Source organism: Dipodomys spectabilis, unplaced genomic scaffold (genome assembly GCF_019054845.1).
Source record: "Dipodomys spectabilis isolate Male_0828 unplaced genomic scaffold, ASM1905484v1 ptg000333l, whole genome shotgun sequence".
In the NCBI taxonomy this organism is placed as follows: domain Eukaryota; kingdom Metazoa; phylum Chordata; class Mammalia; order Rodentia; family Heteromyidae; genus Dipodomys; species Dipodomys spectabilis.
The window spans coordinates 692,120-705,938 of NW_024871010.1; positions in this window are offsets into that span (position 1 = coordinate 692,120).

Consider the following 13,819-nt stretch of genomic DNA (forward strand, 5'->3'; position numbering starts at 1 on the left):
TGTTTAAGTTCTTCCTAGCAATATGATTTTGTGAAATCCTGCATCAAGCAGCATATTTCTTTCACGAGAAGGAAGCCTCTATCAAACAATTAGTAATAGTTTTTTCTCCTCCTGGCAAGCATCTGTAGCTTTATTATCTTCATATAATTCATGATTTGTCTGTGTATGCCAAAGACGGCTGAGAAAATAAAAAGAACCTTGTCAGCGTTTAGCATTCATATAACATTCATAGATATGAAGGTGTTTAAATATTACTTAAATTGCTTTGTACTAAATAATGTTCAGCTTGACTATCTTGAGAAAGAAGAATTGGTTTCTCAGCACTTTACGTAAGAACGTGAGTGAAAGAAAAGGAAAAGTGAGGAATAAGTCAACACATACATTCAAATGAAACAAAAGAACCCAAAAAAACACAAATTAATTCAGTATTCAAGAACCTGCAGGAAATGCAATGATTTTTTAAAAATCAGGTACGATAAGCTTATGAAAATCCTGACTATATGGGAGTCTACTGTTGTGAGGCTAGTGGATAAAGCCTAGACTGGACAGAAAGATCTATACACAATCCCAGGCACCAGTTATTCTAATTTCCAGGAAGAATAACATCAAATGGATAGCGCCTATGATCATACACAAGTAGGAAGCCAGATTCTATCTGAAAATTAATCAGGATAATTTAGGGCTGGGGGCATGTGGCACTGTGACTCAAGTGGTAGAGCACAAACCTTGAGCTGAAGAGCTGAGGGACAGTGCCCAGGCCCAGAGTTCAAGCCCCACGACCTGACCCCCACCCCCCCAAAAAAGGTGATGGCTTTTCAAGTACTTATATATCAACTGAGTTACCTTTGTGGAGCTAATGGATTCAATATAAGCCTTGCTTAAGAGCTACTTCTAAATTTCTGCAGTTTAAAATTTCCCAAATGAGGTCTTACTGTCACAAATGTCTACCTGACCCTTTACCCTTCTTCCATGTATGAACAGACCAACCAGAATATCTTACCCTGACAGCATAGATTGTCTTACTGGAACAAAACTAAAATGTTACAAGGGATCATAGAGAGATGAACAGTTAAGACAGAACTGTTCAGACTAGAAGGTATTTTATCAAAATCTAATTGTTTATTATACCTACCATTTCAAAGTAGCTAAAGTCAAGAAGATGGAAAAAATTGTTCATATGCATGATTACCTAGTGTCCTGGCCTGTCTACCATCCAACCAGGCAGGAACCCACACTACTGACTTTCTATCACCAAATATTTCCATTGCTCCAGGAGAAGTCCATATGTTTCTCCTCGATATTAGGCCTTAAATTGGTAATGTTTAATCACAGTGTTTCCTCTTGCCTCTAGGCTGTACAACTACAAATGGTAAAGCATTAAGTCTAACTCTACCAAACACTGAGGTACAGATAATGAAATAATACTTTAAAACAGAGTTGCTTTTGATACCCTAACCATAACAGAACAATGCAAAACATTTTCTCATATTATATATAGTTATATATTTTATATTTATATTTATAAATATATATTTTTATATTGTATATTTCACACAATGAATCTTACTAAAATTAATTGATGATTTGACAAATAAATTGATATTTATGCCAATAAATAGATTGGAATATAAATAAATAGGTTTAGAATATATATTAGGATATAAAAAGCATCAATGCAATGTCTTCGGTATAAACTTGTGATACGTTCTAAGTGTACTTGGTCTTTTGAATTCACATGGTAAAAAAATGTGCTGTTTTCCTGTAATCTATAAGGGATTTTACTCTGCTGCTCTCTTTATTGTTTTAGCTCGCTGGTCTCAAACTGTTTCTCTCCATATTTCTGAAGCATTCCTACTGATTATACCCTAATTTTGCTGATATGATGTCTAAAAGGTATTATTCTTCTGCAGGACCCACAGGTCTTAGGATCCCAGGTCCCAGTTATCCACATCATCAGATAACAAGGGCAAGACTTCTCACCTAAGCCCATGCAACATGCCAACAAAAAGTAATTGAAAACTCATCTCAATTTCTCATTTCCTATAATATTTCAGGGCCCCAATTCCTTAAGACACAGAAAGTAGCGGTAAGCAATTGTGAAGTACAAGGCATCTTAAAATGAAAGATGATATCACAAAATCTGAGAAAATGAACAGTAACTCAAAATTTCAATTTACAAATGACCAGCCCATATGAGTGAACAAGATCACAAATGTCACAAGAGTATTTTTAATATCCCTCCCTTAATGATTAATGAAAATTTTCAGTACAGAGTAAGTAGGCCAAAAAATATTTCCTGGAACGATAGATTCATAATTGGTCTACCAAGGCTAGATAAACGACTTAGAAGTCAAATACAATTCAGTAAAACATTAATTGAGAAGATCATTAGTGCTTCAAAACATTGGTACTTCAGTAAAACTTGGTTCTGTAGTATAAAAATATTGTCATTCTCAAACCAATGATAACCTACATTTAATCTCCTGAAAGTATATTACTTTTCAAATAAACTTTTTAAAATCATTCACCAAAATAACATTTGACAAGTAAATGATACTTAATGACATTACAAGTTTTTCATGTGTAGAGAGCAAATTACAATAGAGTTGATTTATTTACCCAGCACTAATGCCAAACAGGTTTAACCATTCATTGAAGTGTAGAAATAATACCCCCCACCATTTGTCTTGTTCAGTAGGTGCCTTCCAGAAATGTGTTAAATAGATCAGCCACTCATATTTCAAACCAAAACATTAGTTAATAAATTAAATGTCATCACATAAGATACATTTCAAAAAGTCAAAAATAGTTGCCCTATCATACGTTGTTTTTTATGTTTCCCTATCTGTCTAACATATGTTTCCCTATCTAAGAAATATGATTTTTTAAGTCTTGAATATGGATACTCATCAGAGATGTGACGAACATAAAATCTGTCTTCTATTTCCATCATATTCCTCCATAGTAGTAAATTATAGTTTTCTTCTTTTTGCAAAACCTGTAGGTAGTAGAAAATATTATCCCATGTAAAATTAAATAATCGCAAACCATTGTACAAAGCCATTTTAAAAAAACTGGTAGTTAGGAATACATTCTAAGCCATTTTTAAACTTTCTTGTTGACTAAAGATTAATCTTCCAAATGGATGAGAATAAAATCATGTCTAGGTGCTTCACGTCTCCAGTCTTGCAAATTGTTATTGCTGATGAATGAATTATGAAAATATAAGCGGACATCAGTTCAAGTACATGCAGGATTGAAACTCCATGGAATGTATATAAACCTTTCAAAGTATTAACAGACAGTTTAACAGAATGACTATCAGGAAGTTGAAACCAGGGAGGAATAATTGTAAAGATATAGAATAAATGAAAAATGGAACAAGAGGCAAGTCAAGCTAGAATACTCAATGTACACATGTGATAAAGGAAGTAGTAAACCTGAAATAAATCTTGGAGAAGGAGTTGGTTGAGAATGATCGAAGGAATGACTCTGATCCAGGAGCATTGGACAATTAGATGGACATATTTAATTGTAACACACTTGCACAAACTTCTGAAATTCAGTAAAAAAAAATACAACAAACAAAACACACAAAAATCACAACCAAACAGCAATCTCTAGAGAGTATGAATATGATCTCTCAAAATTTTAAATAGTTAATGAAGGGCAAACAAAGCTGTTCAAAAGGGCAGTTTGGTGTTTGGGGAGAATTTTGATCAGATTTAAATAGATTTTCTAAGGTTATAAATCACCTATATCTGCTGCAAGTATTTTCTTCTGTGTTTTCTTTGTCTGAACTGGATACTCCAGTCCTGAGACACACTTGATAGCTTGTGAGGATAGAATGGAAGAAACAAGATCAAGAACCCATTACTCCACTGGAGACAAAAGATTTCTCTATGTTTTCTCTCATCTCTCTGTACTACTCTTTTTTCATACTTTTAAGTCAAGTGATTTTGAATTATATCTCTCCTTTTTTCTGGCAAGTAATTGGTCAAAGTAATTCACTAAATATTATTTGCCATTTTTTTTCTATCATGCTGTTTACGTGTCCAAGCAAGTCCATTAAACTTCACCCTTGTGTTTGGTTGCCACGAAAACCCAACATCTAGGTTAATGAGGACAAACTTTAATGTAAAACTTTGTCTGTAAAAACCCAGTCCAAGAGGCTATGATCACAAATATTTAGCTATTCATTTTTCTTTTTTCTTTTACCGTTAAAGTTTTCCTGTGTCTAAAGTGCCCACAAAAATAAGCACTCCGCCAATTTTTGGTTCAATCACTTCTAAACTCAAAGATATATTTTACTAACAAGATGCTTAGAGGAAAGCGAAGTATACTCCACGTTTATCTTCTCCCTTAATACTCTCCTTAGATACAATATCAGAAACAGTGAAGTTATTCTTTGTAAAATTATTTCAATGGATTATTTTTCTCTTAGTCTTGCATTTGCTCAACAAGGTGCATGAAGACCAGACTTAAATCACCCATGCCTTGAATGATAGTGTCTCTTACAACGGACAATACTTCTTTGTCCTACTTCGATGTCCTCCTGTTAGCTCTTGCCTGATTTCCAATTAATCACAGCTTCTTGACTTCAAGTCTGGTGAAGCTGAAAGACTATAAGGCCTACCCCACTGCTACATCTTCATGGTTTCTCTTTTTAAACTCTTTATTTGGATGTGAATTTATTTTCATGTCCTCATTCAGTATTTTCTGAATTGTAGTGAGCCAAATAGGTTCTGTAAAATCACTTTAGGTACCAAAAATGTTAACACAGTCTATATCAAAAAGTTTTGGCCTCCCTCCACTGCTTAACTTGGGCTTCTATGAACGCCTTTTTTTACCTTTTCAATTTGCTCAATTCTTTTCTTTTGGGAGGGGGGTCTATTCGTAGGGCCTGAACTCTGGGCCTGGGCACTGTCCCTCAGCTCTTCAGCTCAAGGCTAGCATTCTAGCCACAGCACCACTTCCAGCTTTTTTTCTTTTTGCTTATGTGGTGCTGAGGAATCGAACCCAGGGCCTCATGCATGCAAGGCAAGCGCTCTACCACTGAGCCACCTTCCCAGCCCTGTTCAATTCTTCTTCTGATCCCAAAACTTTTTGGCTTATGTAATAAGGGAAGTCTTCACTATATCATGTTAATAAGGATATTATATTTTGTGAGCTACTTAGCTATGTGAAATCATTGGTTTGAAGTATCCAATCTGATGTTTTTCTGTGTTTCAGTGCTTCACATGCAAAGACATTGTGGAAAGTATTGCAAACAGAAAAGTGTAAATGCAATAACTTCTTTCATTGTGGAGGGCATTTTCTCCCTAAATATTTTGACCCAAATTATCTTTTTCAGAGAATTACTGTTTGGTAATCAAAGGTCAATTCACAAATTTTGATGTCTTTTTTTTTAAGAACTTTGAATTTAAATTTCACTAGAACCTTGTTTGAAACAGTGAGAGTATATTTCCTGGGTAAGGACAATTCTCAAGGGAACCTACAGGATTTATAGCAAGGTTTTTGAGGTTTGTTTGTTTAGAGTGAAAATGAGCCATCTTCACCCACATTGCTCCCTCTCAGCTAAGTCTCCATGGATTTCTTTGCATGAAAACCTATTTTCCCAGGCAATTTTAAATTGTCTTAATAGGCTAAGCTATTAAAAAGTTTGAACAATTACACTTTACCTGTCATAATTTTTTTTCTTCTTTTTTCTTTTAAAAATACTGTACAGAGGTGTTACAATTACTTGAGCAAGATAATGAGTACATTTCTTATCAAGCATTTTAGCCTCCTCCTTTGTTTCCCCTTCCTATCCCTTCCTATCCTTCCCCTGTCCCCCTCAGCAAATCCTCCCTTCTACCCCTCCCTCCCCCCACACCAAAGTTGTAAAGTTCCTTTTCGACATAACGACTTGTACATCTCATTTTTGCAATGGTTCCAGCTGTATCCCTATTTAAACGATTTGTTTTTCCCCTTCCCCTCCACAAATTATACCGACATCAAATACAGTGAAAGCAGGGGTTATACTGTGGGGGAAGGACATACAAAGCAACAAAGAAATAATATCATAAATGTGTTAAAAACAATCGCATGAAAGAAAAAAAAATTTGAATACATATCTTAGGGTTCATTTCCCTAACATCACCTTATGGGACCTTTTCTGCTTGACTCAGACTTATACTAGATATTGCAAATAAGGGAAACCATGGGACCTATGTTTCTTTGGGCCTGGCTTACTTCACTTAATATAATTTTTTCCAAGTCTTTCCATTTCCTAACCAATGGGGCAATGTCATTCTTTCTGATGGAGGCAAAGAATGCCATTGTGTATATATACCACATTTTCTTGATCCATTTATCTAATGGGGGCATCTGGGTTGGTTCCATATCTTAGCTATAGTAAATAATGCTGCAATAAACATAGTCGTGATAGTAGCTTTAGTGTGGTCTTGTTTGTAAACATTTGGTAAATGACCAAGAGTGGGATTGCTGGGTCATAAGGGAGCTCTATGTGGAGTCTTTTGAGGAACTTCCATACTACTTTCCAAAGTGGTTGAACAAGTTTACAACCTGTCATAATTTTAAAACTCTTTTGAAATTTCTTTATCAGAATCGCAAATTCACCAATCCTAATTCCACCTTTACCATCAAAAACAGTTAAGATGTTGTTTTCATGATATTGTGTCCACGAAACTATTATTTTCCAATGACTTTCTTATGCGTACATATGACCATATAAGCTGATGCTGAGCAAAATGAACTCCAAGATATGGAAACAGAGATTTTTATTTGTGATTGTTGTTTTTTCATGTACTATGTGATTTCTCTTTTCTTTGGGCTTTTCCCCTATGGTTTATCTCCTGCTGTATTTGAATTTGGTACCCTGTTTATTGTGTATACATTTACCTAAATTGGGGGAGGGAAAGGGAACAACAAATTGGCGAGACAAAGGACAAAGAGCAAACCAATGCAATAGCAATACTCACCAGACAATATGTTGGAAATGTACATTACAACTTGTGAGGTTATTAGGGTGAAGAAAAACTGTGAGAAAAATGAAGGAGGGGGTAACAAGTTTGAAAAGTTTTTTATTTACTAATTTACAATTACTGAGACCCCACTGTACATCACTTTGACAATAAAATTAAACTTGAAAAATAAGTTGCATAAAATATAGCTTATCTCTATTTTGAAAAAAATACTAAACCGCTGCTAATGTGATGCCCTCCTTGTTCTGGAACGAACACCACAATAAACTGGGTTGCATGAATTTTCCCTCACTGTTATTCTTGAGATCAGAATACTTGCAAATATTACTTATATTTATACTTTTTTAACTATCATAGATATTCAGGATGCTAAGATTGGAAGATTATAGTTCAAAACCCACCCAGGCAGGAAGGTTCCTTAGAATCTTATCGCCAATAAACTTCTCAGAAAAAGCCAGACACAAGTGGCACTGAGGTTGAAGTGGTAGGCCATGAGCCTTAAGCAAAAACAGGCTCAGAGACAGTTTCCAGGCTAAGAGTTCAAGCCCTAGGACAAACCAATAAAACAAAACAAAAATAAAAACAAACCCCAAACCTAACATTTTTCTCATTGCATACAGAGGCATGTAATTAAGGAAATTGCTTCTTGTGTTACATATAGGTAGAAGAAAGAAGATCTCACAGAATCATTCTCTTCATACCATGTTATACCAAAGCCTCAAAAAATTGCTCTTTTTCTAAATTTATGAATTAATACCATCCATTTGTTCGCAACTCTGTCTAGAGTATTCACACTATCATTTTATACATGAACTATTGGAATTATATATTAACTAATTTCTAATTATAACTCTTGAAAGAATATTCTGGGCAAATAGAATGCCAAAATCATTTGTGAATTTGTCAATTAAACCATCTACATAAAAAGAATTTTGTACTATCCTATAGAATATGAAATTATAAACAAAAATATTTATTTTAAATCTAAATTCTAATTTAGCAAGATCTTCAAAGTCTTACAGACGAAATTTGCTATTTCTCCAGGCTTAACCTTTTGTAATCCTTCATCATTTCTTTGGAATCCAACAGAATGATGATTATTTAGTTTTTCAAATTTTGGATGGGAATCATGAGCCATTTTGCATCTAGGAATGTTCGGTAATGAAGAGAGCATTTAAAACTCAACTGGGGATTATATATGAGTTGCATTGCAATAGGAAACTTGACTTCTCAAAACATAATAACAAAATTAGCCCAATCTTCCAACTGTGTATTCCTTTCTTGAATGGTTTCTTTTATTAAGACAAAATTATACTACCTGGTCCAGGGAAGCTATCACTATGTAATTGCACTCTCTAATCCCCTGTCTTAGTGTGAGTGCTAGAATTCTAGCCTTGTATCACATTGCCCTGCCATAGTATCTTGGTTTATTTAATCTACATACAGACTAGCAATTCTGAACTACTCCAGTGATATTATCCACTAGAATGACTGTTCAGACTGTTTATCTACTATTTTCAAAGATGTTCTAACATTCCACACAAGATATGAACATTTTCAGATGCAACTGCAAGGGTCTCTGATTCATTCCTCCATGGATCCGATCCCTTTAATAATGATTACTTGATTTTCTTACTATCTCTGGTACCTACCTATTTAATAGTCTCAAAATTTTGAAGGTAATTCACTTGAGGACTTTCTAATTTTAAAAATTATCACTTTATTCTAGTGTTACTCAGGACATATTTTCTATTGTTTTCTAACTTTTCTACATATTCTGAGAGTTGTTTCATTTGTGTATTCGTGTGTGCACATGTAAGTACCTCTGTGTGTATGTGTATCTTTGTATGTATGTATGCAAAAGCCCCAAGCTCTTATCCATCAGTCTTTCTCATGATTAGTATTCCATCACCTGAGCCATTCTTCCAATCCAACTTTTGGCTGGTTAATTATAGGTAGTGTCACAAAGAGTGTTCTGCCCAGGCTGGATGCAAACTGAACTTCCCAGACTCCTTTACATTCTTAAGTTATATTTATCCAGTAGTACCAACTTTTAAACTACAAACATTTTTGTGAGTGTAAAGTCTAAGCTGTATACCAGATTTTTTACTCAAGAATACATATAAAGATAGATGAACATACACATTGCATATACTGAGTGTACACTGTTAGAAATGTGATCTTAAACCGGGAGGCGATGAGATCTGAAGATTGGGTTTCAAAGCCAGCCCAGGTAGGAAAGTCCCGGAGATGCTTTTCTCCAGTTAACTACAAGAAAACTGGAAGTGGCACTGTGGTTCAAGTGGTAGAGCATTAGCCTTGAGCTGAATAGCAGAGGGAAAGTGCCCAGGCCCAGAGTTCAAGACCACCACCACCAACAAAATATATATGTACGTAAAGAAAAAGAAATGTAATCTTAGCCAACAGTTCATTGCTAGTATAATGCCTGCTCGCTCAAGATGGACTTTTTCCCCAGTTAAGTCCATGCTCTTATAGCTGACTTGCATTGGAAAAAGAATTATTCTTCCATTCTACTTTTAATAAATTTGCATGATTAGCAAATGTGATTTAGAAAGGGAATGGCCTCATACTTCGTGTTCCACGTAGGAGTAATGTTTTCTGTATATCACTCCCATAAATCTACATACTGAACTTGGCTTTATTGTTTCATTGTCTTATTTGTAGAGTTTTCTATACTGTATTGAACCCTTATACTTAAAAACAGAACTTCTCTTTCTCCTATTATTGCTATTGTTTCTCTCACTAACTCCTGTACACTTGAGAAATAATGTGCAGCACATACACTCACAAAAAGAATGACCTGAGAAACTTCTTCCCATTAAAAATTCCCCTTAATTTACAAAGAACTTACAAAGTTTGAACTCAAGGTACTCATTGATAATGTATTTATAAGCAACATAAATTTCATATTTTTTCTTTACTAAGTTGTCTCTGAAACACGTGTTACCTTAGGTCCAAAGGTATCCTTGTGTTATTTCAGTGAACCCAGAAAACTTTCATCATACCTCAGGCAGCACCATCGATTGTTACTGGAAATAACTGCTACTGGATGTGGAAACTCCCAGGAGAAGAAATGAACATAGAGGAATGACAAAGTTCATGTAAACTTGTGCTTTCCTTTTTACTGTAGAAGAAAGAATCCCAAGGCTTGAAGGAACTCTGTTCCTGACTTTTTCGAGTGTGTTCTATACTCATATAAAATTTTTCTGTAAACTTCTAGTTGAGAGTATTACAAAAAGGAATAATGTACCACTTGAAGGCCAGCATAGAACAAAAGGAAATAACATTGTTTTAAAAGTGTTCTACAGAAAAGAAACAAAGACATGGAGGTTTTAAAGTGTCTTATGGATGGATATTTCACCCCTGAGATGATTCTCTTGTTGCAGGATAGGACAGTTATCAATTCTTTTAGTCTGGTCCTGAGTTCTCCAGAGCAATAAGGACTCCGAAAAAGCAGGATCCAGTGAGTATGATCAGCAAAAGGAGCCTCTTCTCAGACCAGTACTCCATTAAGGATGGTCCCAAAGAAATATGTGGGGTTATTTTTGTTTCCTTGTTTGTTTAGTTTGTGTTGGTTCTGGGGCTTGAATCCAGAGGCTATACTCTGTCCCTGAACAGTTGTCTTTCCTGCCCACCTGCCTCCAAAGCTAGTACTCTACTGCTTGAGCCAAACTGCACCTACGGATTTTTGGTGTTTAATTACAGATAAGAGTTTGACAGACTCCCCTGCCTGGGTTGGCTTTGAACTAAGATAGTAAGAAAGCTAAGTGACATCAACTGTATGGACTGATCTTTTGAAAAAAGAAATATTACTTGAGGGCTGGAAAGGTGGCTCAGTGGTAGAGTGCTTCCCTTGCATGCATGAGGCCCTGGGTTCGATTCCTCAGCACCACATAAACAAAAAGGAAAAAAAAGCCGGAAGCGGCACTGTGGCTCAAATGGTAGAGTGCTAGCTTGAGCTGAAGAGCTGAGGGACAGCGCCCAGGCCCAGAGTTCAGGCCCCACAACTGGACCCCCTCCAAAAAAAAGAAAAAATTATTAGTTGTAATTTATTGTCAAACTAATATTTGACAATTTTTTTTGGGTCCAGTCGTGGGGCCTGAACTCTGGGCCTGGGCACTGTCCCTCAGCTCTTCAGCTCAAGGCTAGCGCTCTACCACTTGAGCCACAGCACCGCTTCCATTTTTTTTTCTTTTTGCTTATGTGGTGCTGAGGAATCGAACCCAGGGCCTCGAGCATGCGAGGCAAGCACTCTACCATTGAGCCACCTTCCCAACCCATATTTGACAATTTTTAAAAGAAGAGTATATGTCCATCAAAGAAGCCATAACTTAAATTTTAACTCAGTAAAAGTAGGTGCACTGAATCATTTTGGAATTATTTCTTCTGCTTGGGAAGATTATGACCTTGTCATTCCTTTTGAGGAAACTTAAAGTCATATTTCACTTTTTTTGTTGGTCTTGGGGCTTAAACTCTGATTCTGGGCACTGTCCCTCAGCAGTTCAGTTCAAGTTGAGCGCTCTACCACTTTAGCTACAACACGACTTCTGGGTTTCTGGTGGTTAATTGAAGAGTCTTATGGATTTTCCTGACCAGGCTGGCTTTGAACCACAGTCCTCGGGTCTTAACCTCTTGAATAGCTAGGATTACAGGTGTGAACCACTAGCACCCATCTCACATTTGCATTTATGTGCAAATATGCAGACAAAGAATGGAAATTTGAACCAAATGATGACATTGCAGCTTTTCAGAAAATTTGAGTTAGCAATAAATATGTCCTCCTTTTCCATGTTGTTACATTAATGACTAATGAGCTATGGAACCCTTACATTAGAATCTTATGCCATCTGTATATGTGTAGTATCAGGAAATGTTCATAGAGAAATACAGAAAGACTGAGATTTTTAGAAAGCAAAGGAGATCAGGTATGAAAGAACATCATAGAAGGATATACATTTATCACACAGAGCTTAAGAACTAGCCTAAGAGATTTGGAATGCTATAGGCAATGAGGAACAATCCTAATTGATAACTAGTTCTTCAATAATCAAAAAAGGTTCCCTAAAACAGCTTCTGTTATACCTTAGCTATCATTTTATTCCTTCCATCTGGAGTTATTCCTTCTCTTCTGTCACAACTGTTAATTAGCCACTGCCTTTTTGGTCCATGACTGACCAAAAAGATTTCCAAATCACACTTTGACTACCCTTCTCTTTGTGATTAGCAATGACCACACAAAGCCTGGAATCATTGACTTTCCAGAATTAATCTTCACCTGACATCTAAGCACATTCCTGGCAGTAATTGCTGTGACCTAATAAACAAAACTTTTTATTTCAACACAGTATCCTAATATGAGTATTGTACATGAATTAGGGCCTATTTTCATGTGTCAGTATGGAAGGAGCAATTATATATTCCAAGTATGGGTTCTTTATTTTGCATGTACTAACTAAATGTTTTTTGTTTTGTTTTGTTTTGTTTTTGCCAATCCAGGGGATTAAACTCAAGGATAGGGAATTATTCCCCAGCTTCTTTTTTTTTCTCAAGGTAAGTACTCTACCACTTGAGGCACAGCACCACTTCCAGTTTTTTTCTTTTTATGAGGTACTGAGAAATTGAACCCAGGGTTTCATGAATGCTAGGTAATCACTGTACCATGAAACCACATTCCCAGTGCCCTAAATGACTTTCTTAATATGGCATTACATTTTCATTCCATAACTATGTATCATAATTTTGGTCAGGTGCTACAAAATGATGTTGAAAACAATACTAAGTCCAGTAAGGCTGGATGAAAAACGAATAACCATCATGGTCTAGCCAGGGCACAGAGAGGCTTACCTCATGGAACTGTTTCATCAGGCTGAGCGAGACAGCTCCTGACCCAAAGCCCACCCCCAGAATGAGAGGGCCACCTTGGGTTCCAGCCACATGGGGACGCTGGGCCACCTCCTCCAGCACCCATTCAACCAGTTCCTGTGTGTGAGGGAGAGAAAGCAAGTCAGAATTACACTTAAGTCTGTGCTGGTGGCTCAGAACTCTAATACTAACTAGACAGGAGGCTGAGAGTTGAGAATCATGGTTCATAGCCATCCCTGGCAGGAACGACTGTGAGGCTCTTATCTCCAAAGAAACACGAGAAAACCAGAAGTGATGTTGTGGGCTCAAGTGGTAGAGTGCTAGCCTTGAGCTGAGGAGCTTGAGAACAGCTCTTAGGCCTAGAGTTCAAGCACCACGATGGACAAGAAGTGGACTTTCGACCACAAGAAGTGGGCTGAATAGCACCCATTGTCCTAGAGAGCATGGCAGAGAAGTCAGGCTGAGCTTCCTGTGAACTTGAGGTCATAAGTAGGTCACCTGGCTTTTCTATGCCTTCCTTTCCCCAGCTGCAAAACTCAACACAGTGAAGGATCTCTTTCATCATGAGGATAGGGTAATGATGAAAGAAAGCCATGTTTTGTTTCATAATTCCAGACCTGTTGCATGAATAATAACAGGCCCCACCTGAGCCCTTTCCTGGTATCTTCCTGTCATATGCTCCCAGAATTGTCAAGCACCTTGTCTGAAGGCCACTCCCTCTGTGCCTAGCCATGCTCGAGATCCCTCTGTATAAATCCCTTGTTTCGTCACAACTATTCTGTGAGGAGACTGAGGTCCTATTGTTGAGGCCCTACACAGAGATTCACCTGTGGTCAAAAATTGGCTGCTGTGGAGTAAGAGTATGGGGTAATCCATCTAAACCGATGACTGAGCATAGCGCTACATGCCTTACCATCCCAACTACAGAGGACCAGGCCTGGTGGAGCATC